Source organism: Erpetoichthys calabaricus, chromosome 3, assembly GCF_900747795.2.
Source record: "Erpetoichthys calabaricus chromosome 3, fErpCal1.3, whole genome shotgun sequence".
NCBI classification, from domain to species: Eukaryota; Metazoa; Chordata; class Cladistia; order Polypteriformes; family Polypteridae; genus Erpetoichthys; species Erpetoichthys calabaricus.
The window spans coordinates 13346789-13362707 of NC_041396.2; the positions used below are offsets into that span (position 1 = coordinate 13346789).

The 15919-nt window shown below is 40.8% G+C and overlaps 1 protein-coding gene and 1 non-coding gene across 2 annotated transcripts in view; one reads left to right on the forward strand and one right to left on the reverse strand.

The window, feature by feature from the left end:
- Positions 1–3508: 3508 nt before the first annotated feature.
- Positions 3509–3591, reverse strand: trnal-cag (transfer RNA leucine (anticodon CAG)). The gene has a single exon. It is a non-coding gene; the product is annotated as a tRNA-Leu (tRNA).
- Positions 3592–4716: 1125 nt separating this feature from the next.
- c3h8orf74 (chromosome 3 C8orf74 homolog) overlaps positions 4717–15919 on the forward strand; it is a 77556-nt gene continuing 66353 nt past the window's right edge. Inside the window, exon 1 of the mRNA XM_028796382.2 lies at positions 4717–4834. The gene's annotated coding sequence lies outside the window, so the exon portion shown is untranslated. The remainder of the gene's footprint in view (positions 4835–15919) is intronic.

Consider the following 15919-nt stretch of genomic DNA (forward strand, 5'->3'; position numbering starts at 1 on the left):
ATCGGACTAGGATCGTACCATTATGTGAAAGAAGGAAGGGGGGCAGACGCTCCGAAGACAGCGAGTGTTGGTACAGGCCAGGTACACCGAGCGAGTACCTGTCGCTGCGACAGACAAGGAGCCAGATTTAAATGTAAGCGCATCGTGAAGAAAAAAAGAAGAGTGAAGAAATGAGTGAAAGCCGAAAAAGAAGCAGCATCTGGCTGCATTTCAGTGATATAGGAGACTGCAAAGCTAAGTGCAGAATTTGTAATATGAAAATATCCATTAGGGCAGGGTCAACAACAAACCTGCACAGACATATAAGAACCACCCATCCGTGCAACTGGAGGAGAGCGTGCCCTCTCTCCTGCCATCCACTGACCCTGGAAAAGAGCCAAGTACTTTTGCTGCAGCATCCACTGTCTTACCGAAAACTGCAGGTATAACACGGTCTTTAGTTCAAACCAAAATAAGCACATTTATTCCAAAACAAATGACGCCAAACAAACAAATAAGTGTCGATGAGGAGCTGGCTAAAATGATAGCTAGCGACTTTCAACCATTTTCCATTGTGGAGGACAGAAGATTTACAACTTTTGTACAGGCCTTAAACCCCATGTATGTTCTCCCTAGCAGAAAAACTTTGTCCCAAACAATTATTCCATAACTATATATCTGAGGATGGAGTACAACACTGTGCTTTCAGAAACCACTGCTCTGGAAAAAAGGTAGCATTTAAGGACAACAGAGCTGTGGATGAGGCATTTCAAAGAATAAGTGCAGCAGCAGCAAGATGCAACCCCAGCAGCCTGTCTGCTCCTCCATCAGAGGGCCAAGAGGAAGAAATTGGAGCAGGGCCGTGTTCACAGGAACCACAAGCTTCTGCTGTGTGGAGGCTCTTTGACGAAAGAGCAACAGGAGACACTGCAAGGAGAAATCCCACAGCTGATGCTATGCTGGAGTTGAGGTCCTATCTTGAGGAGCCCCTCATCCAAAGAGCTGAAGACCCACTGAGCTGGTGGGAGGCCAAGGCTGCAGTCTACCCACGCCTGGTTAAGGTAATCGTAGGAAGACTTTGCATTGTCGCTACATCTGTCCCCTCAGAAAGAGACTTCTCAAAAACAGGACAAATAATCACGGAGAGGAGAAATCGCATCAGCCCATCTAAGCTGAGGCATCTGGCATTTCTGAATGCCAACCTGGTCTAAAAACTTTTATTCAAAGAGTCATAGTATTGTGTTGTTGTTGTTGAGTTTGGCCTTTATTTAATTTGTTTGCTGTGGAAAAAATGCATAAAAATACGTAATGTCTGAAAACAATGAATAAGAAATTGCTTATACACAAACCATTCATAATTGCTTAATTGGGCTAAACTATAAGCATTCAAGTGATACTAAACGAAGAGCCATTCGGGAGCCGTAAGAGCCGGCTCTTTAAAGGGAGCTGATCCAAAAGAGCCGAAGCTTTGAAAAGAGCCGGAGTTCCCATCACTAGTAACAACCTTACAATGTGCGTGCGGGAAAGTTCTGCGCATGCCCACTACAGCTCTATGACGTAACGTTGGCCTCGCAAAGTATCATGGGGCACTTGAAGGCAAATTTTCAAGATAATACAGGTATATGGCGAATAAGATCACCGACCAACACGACGTATCAGGTGCGAAAAACACTTTGGCGAATTCCGCTGAGCAACACTAAACTGGAGTAAAGCATTTGCAATCATTGAAAACCAATGCGCTCTTCTGACCGAATTGTTTATAGTTTTAAGACCGTTAATTTTCATTCGTGAAATTGTCCACTTTAATTGCAAAAATGCCATTCAGACTGATTATTTATTTATTATTTTGTCCTTATACATTTTTTTTCTATTATTGTGTGTGAGGTAGCGAACTCTGATAGGAAGTGTCATCCGTCAATCTATGTGACACATTTTGCTGCACCTTTCTAACGCTTAAATACAACAACATGTGATAGAGGAGCGAAAAATCGTTGCGTTAAAGGTACTTTAGTGTCTCTCCGGGGCTGCGGGTTTTTTTTTAATGACTGGTGGTTTATTTTTTACTTTTTTCTCACCAGTTAGATAAACCTGGAAGCCCATCCCTCACGCTCGCTTTTGGATGTGCTCCTTTTTATTTATAAAGATATGTTCTAGCTTGGTCTACGGGTTTGGGGGTAATCGTGAAACATAAACGCAGACTGCTCTACCAATCAGAACGCAGCAATCTTGCAGCGCCGCATAGATCGGAATTTGATACCTCGGTGTGGAGAAAGGGCGGCACGGTGGCGCAGTGGCACCGACCCGGGTTCGCTTCCTGGGTCCTCCCTGCGTGGAGTTTGCATGTTCTCCCCATGTCTACGTGGGTTTCCACCGGGTGCTCCGGTTTCCTGCCACGGTCCAAAGACATGCAGGTTAGGTGGATTGGCGTTTCTGAATTGTCCCTAGTGTGTGCGTGTCCTGCGGTGGGTTGTTGCCATGCTCGGGATTGGTTCCTGCCTTGTGCCCTGTGTTGGCTAGGATTGGCTTCAACAGACCCCCGTGACCCTGTGTTCGGATTCAGTGGGTTGGAAAATGGGTGGATGGATGGGTGTGGAGAAAGATTTTTTTAAAGGGACGTTAAACTTTATAAACACACAAAACAATGTTAAATTTTATAAACACACACACGTACAAAAAGTATGAATATAAATAAAAAAGATATCTTTTTTTAATGATAAAAGCATGTTAAATTAGATAAAAAACCATAACAATTACATATCTGTCATTCAATCAGAATCGTGGCGTTTTCTACCAGGAAAAAGTCAGTTTTCACGGTTAACTGCTTTAAGGAATTATGACTGGATTTTGTTTTTTCATATAGCGTGGGTTTCCTCCGGGCGCTCCGGTTTCCTCCCACAGTCCAAAGACATGCTGGTTAGGTGGATTGACGATTCTAAATTGGCCCTAGTGTGTGCTTGGTGTGTGGGTGTGTTTGTGTGTGTCCTGCGGTGGGTTGGCACCCTGCCCAGGTTCCTGCCTTGTGCCCTGTGTTGGCTGGGATTGGCTCCAGCAGACCCCCGTGACCCTGTGTTCGGATTCAGCGGGTTGGAAAATGGATGGATGGATGGATGGATATAATTAAAAAATGAGACTGTAATTAACATGAACAACTGCCCCATAATTGTTTACTTTATGAAAGAGATGGAGGGGATAGATAGAGAAGACGCTATATAACTGACAGGAAAAGCATTAGATAGACTAACACTACCACAGAGAATGAACGAAAAACAGTTATGAATTCGCGGGTATTATAACTGCCGCTCGCTTTAAATCCTTCTGATTTCTTTCTCAATCACTTTAAATAGTGCGTAGAGTACCGAGGCATGAAGCACAAGAGATTAAGATTATCTAAAACTGAAATAAAAATGGTTCATTTATTTGCTTAATTACCTAAAATACGTATTCTTAATTGTATTGATTTATTTAGATACGTACAATGGTTAGATTACTGGAATTCAATTGTATTGCTGAAATGACAGCAAAAGGGTTTTGTCAGAAGTGGGATTCGAACCCACGCCTCCAGAGGAGACTGCGACCTGAACGCAGCGCCTTAGACCGCTCGGCCATCCTGACTTAAGAGTACAACATTTGTTTTTCGTCTTATAAGCAGTGAATTACACAATGGTAACAACGAACTATATAAATGTATATTATAAGTGGATTTTTCCCCCTATCTTTACTGGCTATGTCGTAATACTACTTCGTAATGCTTAATGCTATGTCGTAATGCTTTCTTGTTCTTTGGTTGTTTATGTGACAAAACACGATACGAGTTACTCACGTAGCATTAATAATCGATCAGTGTAAGATAGATAGATACTTTATTAATCCCAAGGGGAAATTTAAGGACGACAAACATGAATTGGCTGTAAATTAATTGATAACGAACTAAATATAATAATGCCTTTCGAAAATATATCGTTCTCAGGGATGCTTAGTTTAGTTTTTTTGATTCGTAACCTAACTGTCAGCAAGGAAGGAAATAAACTTGGGTGTTGGGGGGTTACCTTCCACTGCTGGCAACACTCACAGGCCAGCCTGGAATCGCCAACTAAATTGATCCGCACGCCTCAATAGGGAGAACGTGCGAATACAACACGGGCTGAAACTGTTGGATGGTAGTGCTACACCCTGCTTCGGAATGTCCAGGATTTTAATCCCACAGGACAACAGTTGCATTGTGCCACATTCTAAAGACGAGGGTCGATTGTGAATTTACAATCGTGGGTTCGTGAGCGAATGAACGGATCTTGTAATGTTTTGAAGATATCGGGACCCCAGAGCCAAGGAGACGGGGGTGTTTGAAAGAGAATGTCAAAACAAGCAATTTAAATTGCATTTAGAGTGTCATGTTAAAAGTGTTTGTAATTTTCAAATACGCCTAAAAATAAAAAAGAGACAGAGAGCGAGAACTAAACTATGAATCGCCACGAGCATAGATTACTGTCAACACATCAGCAGGACTGTCTCTCCGCAACGGCGACTGTTGTGCCTGTCCCAGAATGCACCCCGCTCTTGCGTATACGTTTGTTATCAGAAGCGTTGCTTAACAACACACACATTAGAACCGCCCCCTTTTTAGCTATTCGTTAAAATGAACATCTTCCCCGCGCACTTATTTTATTGCCCAATGAGCATTCAGCATGCAAAGTGATTGTCATGCCAATATCCAATTAGAAGTGAGATGCCTCACACAACGCCGTGGAGTGGTGGTTATTCGTGAAGCCGGAGGACTCGGTGTGCTGTACGCCAACTGAGGAGTGCACTGCTTTCAGTGTTTTTAGCAAGTCTGCTTTACGACGAGCTAGACTAAACGGTAACATTTTAGTATACTTTGCGTTATGCGTTTGCTCTTGTGAATCTGTTACTCACGTATCACAATGGAAACACAACCTTTGATAAAGTCTTATTTCGTTTTGTGTGCACGATTGGTAGGTCCTTTGTAAATACACAGTGGTCGTTGGCTTATTTTACGTAACGGACCATCTATGAACTTTCCAAGTTAGCACACAGCTGCATAGTGAGTTATGGGACTGGTTAGTTTCAGACTGGTTCGGTTGGTTCACAGAGTTAGTCCTGGGAATAGATAAATACTTTATTAATCCCAAGGGGAAATTCACATACTCCAGCAGCAGCATACTGATACAAAAAACAATATTAAATTAAAGATTGATAATAATGCAGGTAAAAACAGACAATAACTATGTATAATGTTTAAGTATAAGGGAATGCCCTTTGGCTGAAGATTTTTGTTCCAACCAAATTTCACAACCCTTTTACCTTTAATTGATCTAATTTAGTTAGCTGGTCTTTTTTCTCTTTTCTGACTCGACAATAAGACAAGCACAGCAGTGTTACTGATTTTTTACACTTATAAGCAATTTCAAAACTTGTATTTCTGCTATAGCTTTAAATGCTGAACTCTCCTGTGATTTTTCTATTAATTTGCTTTTTGGAGCAGTTTGTTCCCATTAGTGTATCCTAATAAGGACAATTTGTTAACAAGAAGAGCAGGCGTCCAGACAAAGGACAGTAAATGATGAAAGGCTGCAAATACTTCAGACCCACTAACATGCACATTAGTGAATAATGGATTAAATACGTGCACCTGAAAAATGTAAATCATGAAAAAGAGAAGAAGAAAGTCCAGAAAAACACTGAATTATTCCTATGTACCATACATAAATGCTTGGCACATTACGTTCTAATAAAAACATACCCAACTTAATTTTGTAATTTCTACATTCATCCCAACATCTAGCAGTTGGGAAGTAACCAGTGTTGTAATGATACCTGAGTAAAAGTTGAAATATGTGCGCAAACGTTTACTTTAACCGAAGTGTGAAGTTTATCAGTTAAAAGATACATCAGTAAAAGTAATAAATAAATAAATAAAAGGACCACCTTTCAAAAGTACTCAAGTAGTAAAAGTTCGTTTAATTATAATGAGAAGGTGCAAAGTTTTGTCTAGAGCTGCGGTGAGCAATGTCGGTCCTGGAGAGCCACAGTGGCTGCAGGTTTTCATTCTGACCCAATTGCTTAATTAGAAACCAATCTTTGGCAATCTTAGACATTATTTAATTTGATGGCTTGTTAGTCTGCGCAATGTAAGGTTCTTATATCATAGTTATCTTCCTTTACAAAGATAATTGTGCAAATCACTTGAAGCCTAAAACATATCATTATCAGTCTGTCAGATTTTTCTATTAAGTTTTTTGTTAAATCAAACAGTGCATGAAGAACACACATAGATGTAAATGGAAACAAGCTAGATGGAGAACTGCTGGTTGCTTTGTCATTTACATCTTATTGCTAACAGGGAGCCATTAAAACCGTGAATGCAGCAGTTTAAGACTGAAATAAGCAATTAAGGGTGGGGAACCTTAACATGCGAAACCACTAAAATGAAGCATCAAAATGTCACTTAAGCAGTAAGTGCTTCATCAGCAATAATTGACTTCTCATTAAGAAACTAGGTTGGAACCAGGACTGTGGAGTCGGTAGATAAATCCTTCGACTCCAACTCCTTAGTTTCTGGTACTTCTGACTCCGACTCCTCTGTATTTAATATGCTAATGTATTTTCCATGTTGATTGAAGGAAGGCAACATACACGTCATTGAACCACAGAACTACTGGCTAGGAAGCGGACTCTCTACATGTATTGGCCTGTTTAAACAAAAGACAAGAACCCCTGAACACACATCAGGCCATAGCACACACCTCCACCTACATCATTACACTTGTTTAATAATTCTTTGCATTTATATAGCGCTTTTCTCACTATTCAAAGCGCTCAACAATTGCAGGTTAAGGGTCTTGCTTAAGGGCCAAACAGAGCAGAGTCCCTTTTGGCATTTATGGGTAGATCCCTAGCCGCAGAGCCACCACTCAAATGAACTTGTTAAATACATTACATCTGAAATAAAATGAAAACGCTTTGTAATGTACTATAATCCAGATCACAATATGTGAGTGTCAGGTTGTATAACAGCTCAGATGAACTTCACACTAGTAGTAACACAACTATGCACTGGGCTTTATTCTTACATCAGATAAGTACTTAATTATGACTATTGTTTGTAAAATGGAACATTTGAACTTGATGTATTTTTTTTTTCATTATAATTTAAAATTTTTCAGACTCCTACCCTGACTCCAGGTACCCAAAATTGTCTCCGACTTCTCGACACCACAGCCCTGGTTGGAACAAAAACTTGCAGCCACTGCGGCTCTCCAGTACTGACTTTGCCCACTCACCGGTCTAGAGAGCACAATACATTTATTTTAAAACAACACTGACACAATGTTTTTGCTATAGAAACGCACTTAAGAGTAATGAATCATTCAAATGCAGCCCTGCCTTTGATCAGTACACACAGTGCCCTCCATAATGTTTGGGACAAAGACACATTTCTCCTTGATTTGCCCCTCTGCTGCACAGTTTTTAATTTTACAAATCAAACAATTCAGACATTGTGATTAAAGTGCACATTTCAGGCTTTCATTTAAGGAGATTTGCAGACATTTCAGTCACACAACACTTTTTCTACACAGTCCCCCGCATTTCAGGGCACCATAATGTTTGTGACACAGTAATGGCAGGTCTATTAATGCCGTTGTCATATTTAGGACTTTGTCGCATATCCCTCACATGCAATGACTGCTTGAAGTCTGCGATTCATAGACACCACCAGGTGTTGAGGGTCTTTTCTTGCGATGTTCTGCCAAGCTTCTAATGCAGCCATCTTCAGCTCCTGCTTGTTTCAGGGGGCTTATCCCCTTATGTTGTCTTCTCAGCATATGGAGTCCTGCTGAGTTGGGTGACTGATTTGGCCATTCAAGGATTTTCTATTTTTTAGCTTTGATAAACTCCTGTGTGGCCTCAGCAGTGTGTTTGGCTCTTTATCTTGTTTTAGGATGAAGGGCTGTCCACTGAGTTTGGAGGCCTTTACTGGAACTTGAGCAGATCAGCTGTTTCTCTACACCTCAGAATTCATTGTGCCATCAGCAGTTCCATCCTCAATGAAGAGAAGTGTGCCAGGACCTGTGGCAGCCATACACACCCAAGCCATAACACCCCCAGTGTCACCATGTTTAACAGATGAGGTGGTCTGCTTTGGATCTCGGGCAGTTCCTTGTTATCTCCACACTTTGTTCTCGCCATCACTCTGAGGTTCATCTTTGTCTCGTCTGTCCACAAGACTTTTTCCCAGAATTCTGCAGGCTCTTTGAAGTCCTTTTTTCCCAAACTGTAACCTGGTCATCCTGTTTGTGTGATTTGTGTGTCCTCTGTGTTTCTGTTCATGAAGTCTTCTGCTGATAGTCGTCTCTGACACACACATTGGACCCCCTGTTTCTGATCTGACAGATAGGTGTTTGTTGGTTTTTCTTTGCCATAGTGAGGATTCTTCTGTCCTCAGCAGTGGGGGTCTTCCTTCGCCTACCACTGCCTTTGTGATTACTGAGCCCACCAGTGTGTTCTTTCTTCTTCATGATATTCCAGACAGTTGATTTCAGTTATCCTAAGATTCTAATGATGTCTCTAATGGTTTCATTCGTGTTCTTCAGCCTCATAATGGCTTCTTTGACTTTCTTTGGCACAGCCCTTGTCCTCATGTTGAACAATGGCAACTGTAGACTCCAAAGGGTAGAAACAGGCCGAGGTATCTAATGAAGCAATAAGACCCACCTGAGGAATCACAAACACCTGGGTCGCCAAACATTATGATGCCCTGAAATGTGTGGATTATGTATAAAAAGTGCTGTGTGACTGAAATGTCTGCAGATCTCCTTAAATGCAAGTCTGCAATGTGCACGTTAATCAAGATGTCTGAATTGTTTGATTTTTAATTTTAAACTGTGGAGCAGAGAGGGGAATCGATGATTATTAATTTGATTTGATTTGTTGTTGATGGTTCTTTAATGTACATAATATAACAATATAATCCTTGTCTTGTGGTTTATTCCTCTAATATCCATCCCCATATCTGACTATACGAGAAAGTCGATGGGAGACCACTCCCGATTTTTTTTTCCTCAGTAAAGGAAAACTTTGTGTTCTTTTACCGTCTGCTTACCTGTTATCTAGTCAAGACCGTGGATGGATCCAGCCAACCTTGTATATTTCTGTAAAACTAAATCCATTTAAACAACACATTTCTCTCATCTAGATAATAATAAAGGCATCTTTCTAACCCTTTAAATATAAATTCCTGGCTATTTTGAAGGAATATGCAGAGAGATAAAAGAAATAGTTATAGAGAGCAAAAAATGTGCAATGAACACTTGAGTTTGGTTTGTTACATGCTTGGGCAGATTTGTGGCAAATGAAATTTAATGTCAGTAAATGTAAAGAATTACACATAGGAAGTAAAAATGTTAGGTTTGAATACACAATGGGCGGGCGGAAAATCGAGAGTCCACCTTACGAAAAGGATTTAGGAGTAATAGTGGACTTGACACTATCGACTTCCCGACAGTGTTCAGATGCCATTAAGAAGGCTAACAGCATGTCAGGTTACAGTTGTGCTTGAAAGTTTGTGAACCCTTTAGAATTTTCTATATTTCTGCATAAATATGACCTAAAACATCATCAGATTTTCACTCAAGTCTTAAAAGTAGATAAAGAGAAACCAGTTAAACAAATGAGACAAAAATATTATACTTGGTCATTTATTTATTGTGTAAAATGATCGAATATTACATATTTGTGAGTGACAAAAGTATGTGACCCTTTGCTTTCAGTATCTGCTGTGACCCCCCTTTGCAGTAATAACTGTAACTAAACGTTTCTGGTGACTGTTGATCAGTCCTGAATTTTCGCCCATTCCTCCGTACAGAACAGCTTCAACTCTGGGATGTTGGTGGGTTTCCTCACATTAACTGCTCATTTCAGGTCCTTCCACAACATTTCGATTGGATTAAGGTCAGGACTTTGACTTGGCCATTCCAGAACATTAACTTTATTCTTCTTTAACCATTCTTTGGTAGAATGACTTGTGTGCTTAGGGTCGTTGTCTTGCTGCATGACCCACCTTCTGTTTTCAGTTCATGGACAGATGTCCTGACATTTTCCTTTAGAATTCTCTGATATTCAGAATTCATTGTTCCATCAATGAAGGCAAGCCGTCCTGGCCCAGATGCAGCAAAACAGGCCCAAACCATGATACTACCACCACCATGTTTCACAGATGGGATAAGGTTCTTATGCTGGAATGCAGTGTTTTCCTTTCTCCAAACATAACGCTTTTCATTTAAACCAAAAAGTTCTATTTTGGTCTCATCTGTCCACAAAACATTCTTCCAATAGCCTTCTGGTGTGTCCACGTGATCTTTAGCAAACTGCAGACGAGCAGCAATGTTTTTTTGGAGAGCAGTGGCTTTCTCCTTGCAACCCTGCCATGCATACCATTGTTGTTGAGTGTTCTCCTGCTGGTGGACTCATGAACATGAACATTAGCCAATGTGAGAGAGGCCTTCAGTTGCTTAGAAGTTACCCTGGGGTCCTTTGTAACCTCGCCGACTATTACACGCCTTGCTCTTGGAGTGATCTTTATTGGTCGATCACTCCTGGAGAGGGTAACAATGGTCTTGAATTTCCTCCATTTGTACACAATCTGTCTGACTGTGGATTAGTGGAGTCCAAACTCTTTACAGATGGTTTTGTAACCTTTTCTAGCCTGATGAGCATCAATAACTCTTTGTCTGAGGTCCTCAGAAATCTCCTTTGTTCGTGCCATGATACACTTCCACAAACATGTATTGTGAAGAGCAGACTTAGATAGATCTCTGTTCTTTAAATAACACAGGGTGCCCACTCACACCTGATTGTCATCCCATTCATTGAAAACACTCGAATTCCACCTTCAAACTAACTGCTAATCCTAGAGGTTCACATACTTTTGCCACTCACAAATATGTAATATTTTATCATTTTCTTCAATAAATAAATGACCAAGTATAATATTTTTGTCTCATTTGTTTTACTGGTTTCTCTTTATCTACTTTTAGGACTTGAGTGAAAATCTGATGATGTTTTAGGTCATATTTATGCAGAAATATAGAAAATTCTAAAGGGTTCACAAACTTTCAAGCACAACTGTATATAGTGCCTTGATGTGTGGAGTACAAGTCACAGGAGGTTCTGCTCAGTCTCTATAACACACTGGTGAGGCCTCATCTGGAGTACTGGGTGCAGTTTTGGTCTCCAGGCTACAAAAAGGACATAGCAGCACTAGAAAAGGTCCCGAGGAGAGCGACTGGGCTGATTAGAGGACTACAGGGGATGAGTTATGAGGAAAGATCAAAGGATTTAAGAGTCACAGTGGACTCTATGCTGTCAAATTCCTGACAGAAGTCATTAAGAAGTCAAACAGAATGTCAGGTTATATAGCGCCATGACATGTGGGGTACAAGTCCCAGGAGGTTCTGCTCAGTCTCTATAACACACTGGTGAGGCCTCATCTGGAATACTGGGTGCAGTTTTGGTCTCAAGGCTACAAAAAGGACATAGCAGCACTAGAGAAGGTCCCGAGAAGAGCGACTGGGCTGATTAGAGGACTACAGGAGATGAGTTATGAGGAAAGATTAAAAGAGCTGAGCCTTCACTGTTTAAGCAAAAGAAGATTAAGAGGAGACCTGATTGAAGTGTTTAAAATTCTGAAGGGAATTAGTCCAGTTATTTTAAGATGAGTTCATCAAGAACACAGGGACACAGTTGGAAACTTGTTAAGGGGAAATTTCACACAAACATTAGGAAGTTTTTCTTTACACAAAGAACGACAGACACTTGGAATAAGCGACCAAGTAGAGTGGTAGACAGTAAGACTTTAAGGACTTTAAAAACTTGACTTGATGTTTTTTTTGGGAGAAATAAGTGGATAGGACTGGTGAGCTTTGCTGGGCTGAATGGCCTGTTCTCATTTAGAGTGTTCTAATATTCTAATGTTTCCATCTCAACTGATGCTAGGGACGAGGAAAATTACCATTTTTTGGCTCAAAATATACTTCAAAAATGTTCTGAGCATGAGAAATACTTACACCATATATCAAACATAAATTGAAGAATTTTTCACTGAATCCAATAACTCATAAGAAGATAAGTACATAAGAAATTTGATGAACGAGAGGAGACCATTCAGTCCGTCGACCCTGTTTGTGTAGCTAACTGCTCAGCTGTCCCAACATCTCCTCCAGATTCTTCTTAAAGGTTTTTAAGGTTTCTGCTTCCACTCCATGTCTCAGTAATTTGTTCCAGAGTCCAACAAGTCTTCGTGTAAAATAATAATTATAATACATTTTATTTATTTGTAGGCGCCTTTCTAAACACTCAAGTACAACGAACAATAGATAAAACACACATTATAAACAAAACTAAAAATACAAAAATTCAAATCAGACAGGGCGGCACGGTGGCGCAGTGGGTAGCGCTGCTGCCTCGCAGTTGGGAGACCTGGGGACCTGGGTTCGCTTCCCGGGTCCTCCCTGTGTGGAGTTTGCATGTTCTCCCCATGTCTGCGTGGGTTTCCTCCGGGCGCTCCGGTTTCCTCCCACAGTCCAAAGACATGCAGGTTAGGTGGATTGGCGATTCTAAATTGGCCCTAGTGTGTGCTTGGTGTGTGTGTGTGTGTCCTGCGGTGGGTTGGCACCCTGCCCAGGATTGGTTCCTGCCTTGTGCCCTGTGTTGGCTGGGATTGGCTCCAGCAGACTCCCCGTGACCCTGTGTTCGGATTCAGCGGGTTGGATGATGGATGGATGGTTAAAATCAGACAGAGCAATTATAATCAAAGAGAAAAAGCAGTCTTAAACAAATTAGTTTGAAGTTTAGATTTGAAAAGTGGGAATGAATCAATATTTTTAAGCTTGGAGGATAGTGAGTTTCAGAGCTGGGGAGCAGAGTGATTGATATGGTGGTAAGACGGGCGAAGGGGACAGTCAAGTGGATGGAAGAAGAGGATCTAAGGGTGCGGGAGGGAATGGCAACATGGAGGAGGTCAGACAGATATGGAGGGGCAAGGTTGTGGAGAGCCTTAAATGTTAACAGGAGAATTTTGAATTGAATGCGGAACTTAACTGGAAGCCAGTGAAGCTGCTGCAGAACGGGAGTAGAGGGGGTTCTAGTAATGATACAGGCAGCTGAATTCTGGAGCATTTAAAGCCTGTAAAGAGATTTGCGAGAAAGACCAAAGAAGAGGGAATTGCAATAATCCAGACGAGAAGTGACAAGGCTATGAACAAGGACTGCAGTTGTATGGGGAGTGAAGGAAGAGCGAATACAATTAATGTTACGCAGGTAAAGAAGTGCTTCTTGGCTTCAGTCCTAAATGCCCTTCCCCTTAACTTCCACTGATGTCCTCCAGTACCTGATTCACCCTTAAGTTGAAAGAATGTCGCTGGATTTCCTTTATCAGTGCCTTTAACGGTTTTAAATCCTGGGATCTGGTCCCCATTCTGACTCCTCTTCTAGGGACTAAACAGGTTTAATTCTCAGAGTCTGTCTCAGTAGGACATGTCCTGAAGTCCCACAATGCCCTCTGTTGCTCTCCTCTGCACAGCTTCAAGTGCTGCTATGTCTTTCTTGTACCGTGGTGACCAGAACTGCACACGATACTCCAGATGCAGTCTCACTGGTGCATTATTGTTATAATGTTCCCTCACAGAAGTGGTTTGTGGTTGAATAGTTCCAGTTTAGTAATTGATTCAGCACACCTAAAATCTATAAAGTACACCATGTTTTGTTCGTGGGAGGATCACAAAATACATTTATGAAATAAATTGTGCTTCACTTCCAGCAAAATGTGTGCAATTCACACAAAAAGAAAGGCGTTTAGTTGCTGTCTGGAATCGTCACGAATTAATTATAGAAAACTAGGGGGCTCCTCCCCCAGCTTGCTTCGCTCTCCAACCCCCGGTTTTGGTTAACCCGAAATACATTTTAAAGAGATTCTTTTATTCTTGGTAATTGTTACATATGCATTATTTTCACTTTTACTTTAAAACTTCAGTAAAAATAATATTTGGAATTAACTTTTCTTCAAGGTTGCATTGAATTTTGATTCCTTGTTTGGTCTTGCATCGTGATAATGCAACGTATAACTGGCTGTGAATGAATTTCATTTCTTTCTCTCTTATAAATAAACCAACGTTTTTGAATGTTTGCCCTTGTGATTTGTTAATTGTCTTTACAAAAGCTATTCTAACGGGAAACTGTAAATGTTTTAATATTAATGGCATATCAAGATCTCCTTTTGTGTCTAATGTTATTCGTGGAATACTGTATGTACTACATGACCTTTCTTGTCGAGTTTCTCTATTCCATTTGTTCCGGGCTGATTATTACTTTCCTTATGTTCTGAATTTGCACATAGATTCTTATTGTTCTTTTTTGCGTTCTTTTCTCTCCAACACTTTTGTGTCTCTTTTCGCTGCGTAGCTTTCTTCTTTGCTTATTCGTTTTTGTAGTTCTGCTTTGTCTTTTATTTCTGACCCGGACTCCTCTTTCTTCTTCGCTTAGTCATTTTCAAAGTTCAGCTTTCTCTTTTAATCTTCTTTTTCTTCTTTCGGTTGCACCCGTTAGGGGTTGCCACAGCGGATCATCTTCTTCCATATCTTTCTGTCCTCGTCATCTTGTTCTGTCACACATCTCACCACATCCATAAACCTCCTCTTAGGCCTTCCTCTTCTCCTCTTCCCTGGCACCTCTATCCTTAGCACCCTTCTCTCATTATACCCCTCATCTCTCCTCTGCACAAGTCCAAACCAACGCAATCTCCCCTCTCTGAATTTGTCTCCCAACCGTCAAACTTGAGCTGACCCTCTAATGTCCTCATTTCTGATCCTGTCCATCCTTGTCACGCCCAGTACAAATCTTAACATCTTTAACTCTGCCACCTCCAGCTCTGTCTGCTGCTTTCTGGTCAACTTTTAATTTTTTTAATGTTTTTTTCAACTTTCTCTTTTAATAATTGTCTTTTATTTGTAACCCCGTTTGGACCTACTCGTTTTTCAAATTTACTTGGTCTGGACTGATTATTACTTTCCTTATTTTCCGAATTTGCACATAGTTTATTATTTTTCTTTATTTGTGCATTTCTCTCCATCGCTTTTTGCTGTCTTTTCAACGTGCAGATCTTTCTTCTTCGCTAAGTCTTTGTTTACATTACTTTTTTTCTGAATTCTTTTCTCTCCATCGCTTTTGTGTTTCTTTTCATCACGCCGCTCTTTCTGCTTCGCTTAGTCGTGGACATGTCATCTTTAACTTATAATTTTTTTAAAAGCTGCTCTTTGTTCTACGCTTATTCTTGTCGCGGGACGTGAAAGCGTCTCCAAATCTGTCTGACGTGGATGTCAGTATGATGTAACTTGACTGTGCCACGTGTGTCGCGGGATGTGAAAATGTCTCTCTTGAAAAGATCACGTCTCGTCGCCCAAAAGTCTCGTCTCGTCCCAAGTTTTTTTTTTTTTATAATAGAGATACATTGTAATGTGCATGATGGTTCATTTTAGTTGGACTTCATATGGACAATATAGTGAGAAATCAAGCAAAATGACACCTTTTATTGGCTAACTAATAATCTTCTTCTTTCGGCTGCTCTCGTTGGGGGTTTCCACAGCGGATCATCTTCTTCCATATCTTTCTGTCCTCTGCATCTTGCTCTGTTACACCCACCACCTGCATGTGTTCTCTTACCACATTCATAAACCTTCTCTTAGGCCTTCCTCTTTTCCTGTTCCCTGGCAGCTCTATCCTTAGCATCCTTCTCCCAGTATACCCAGCAATAATGAAAGGTGTCATTTTGCTTGACTTCTCACTACATTCATAATGGCTAACACGGTACAACACCCTAGTACTATGGACGATATGTAGCATGTCACATTTAAAAGATAACGTACTACACTCC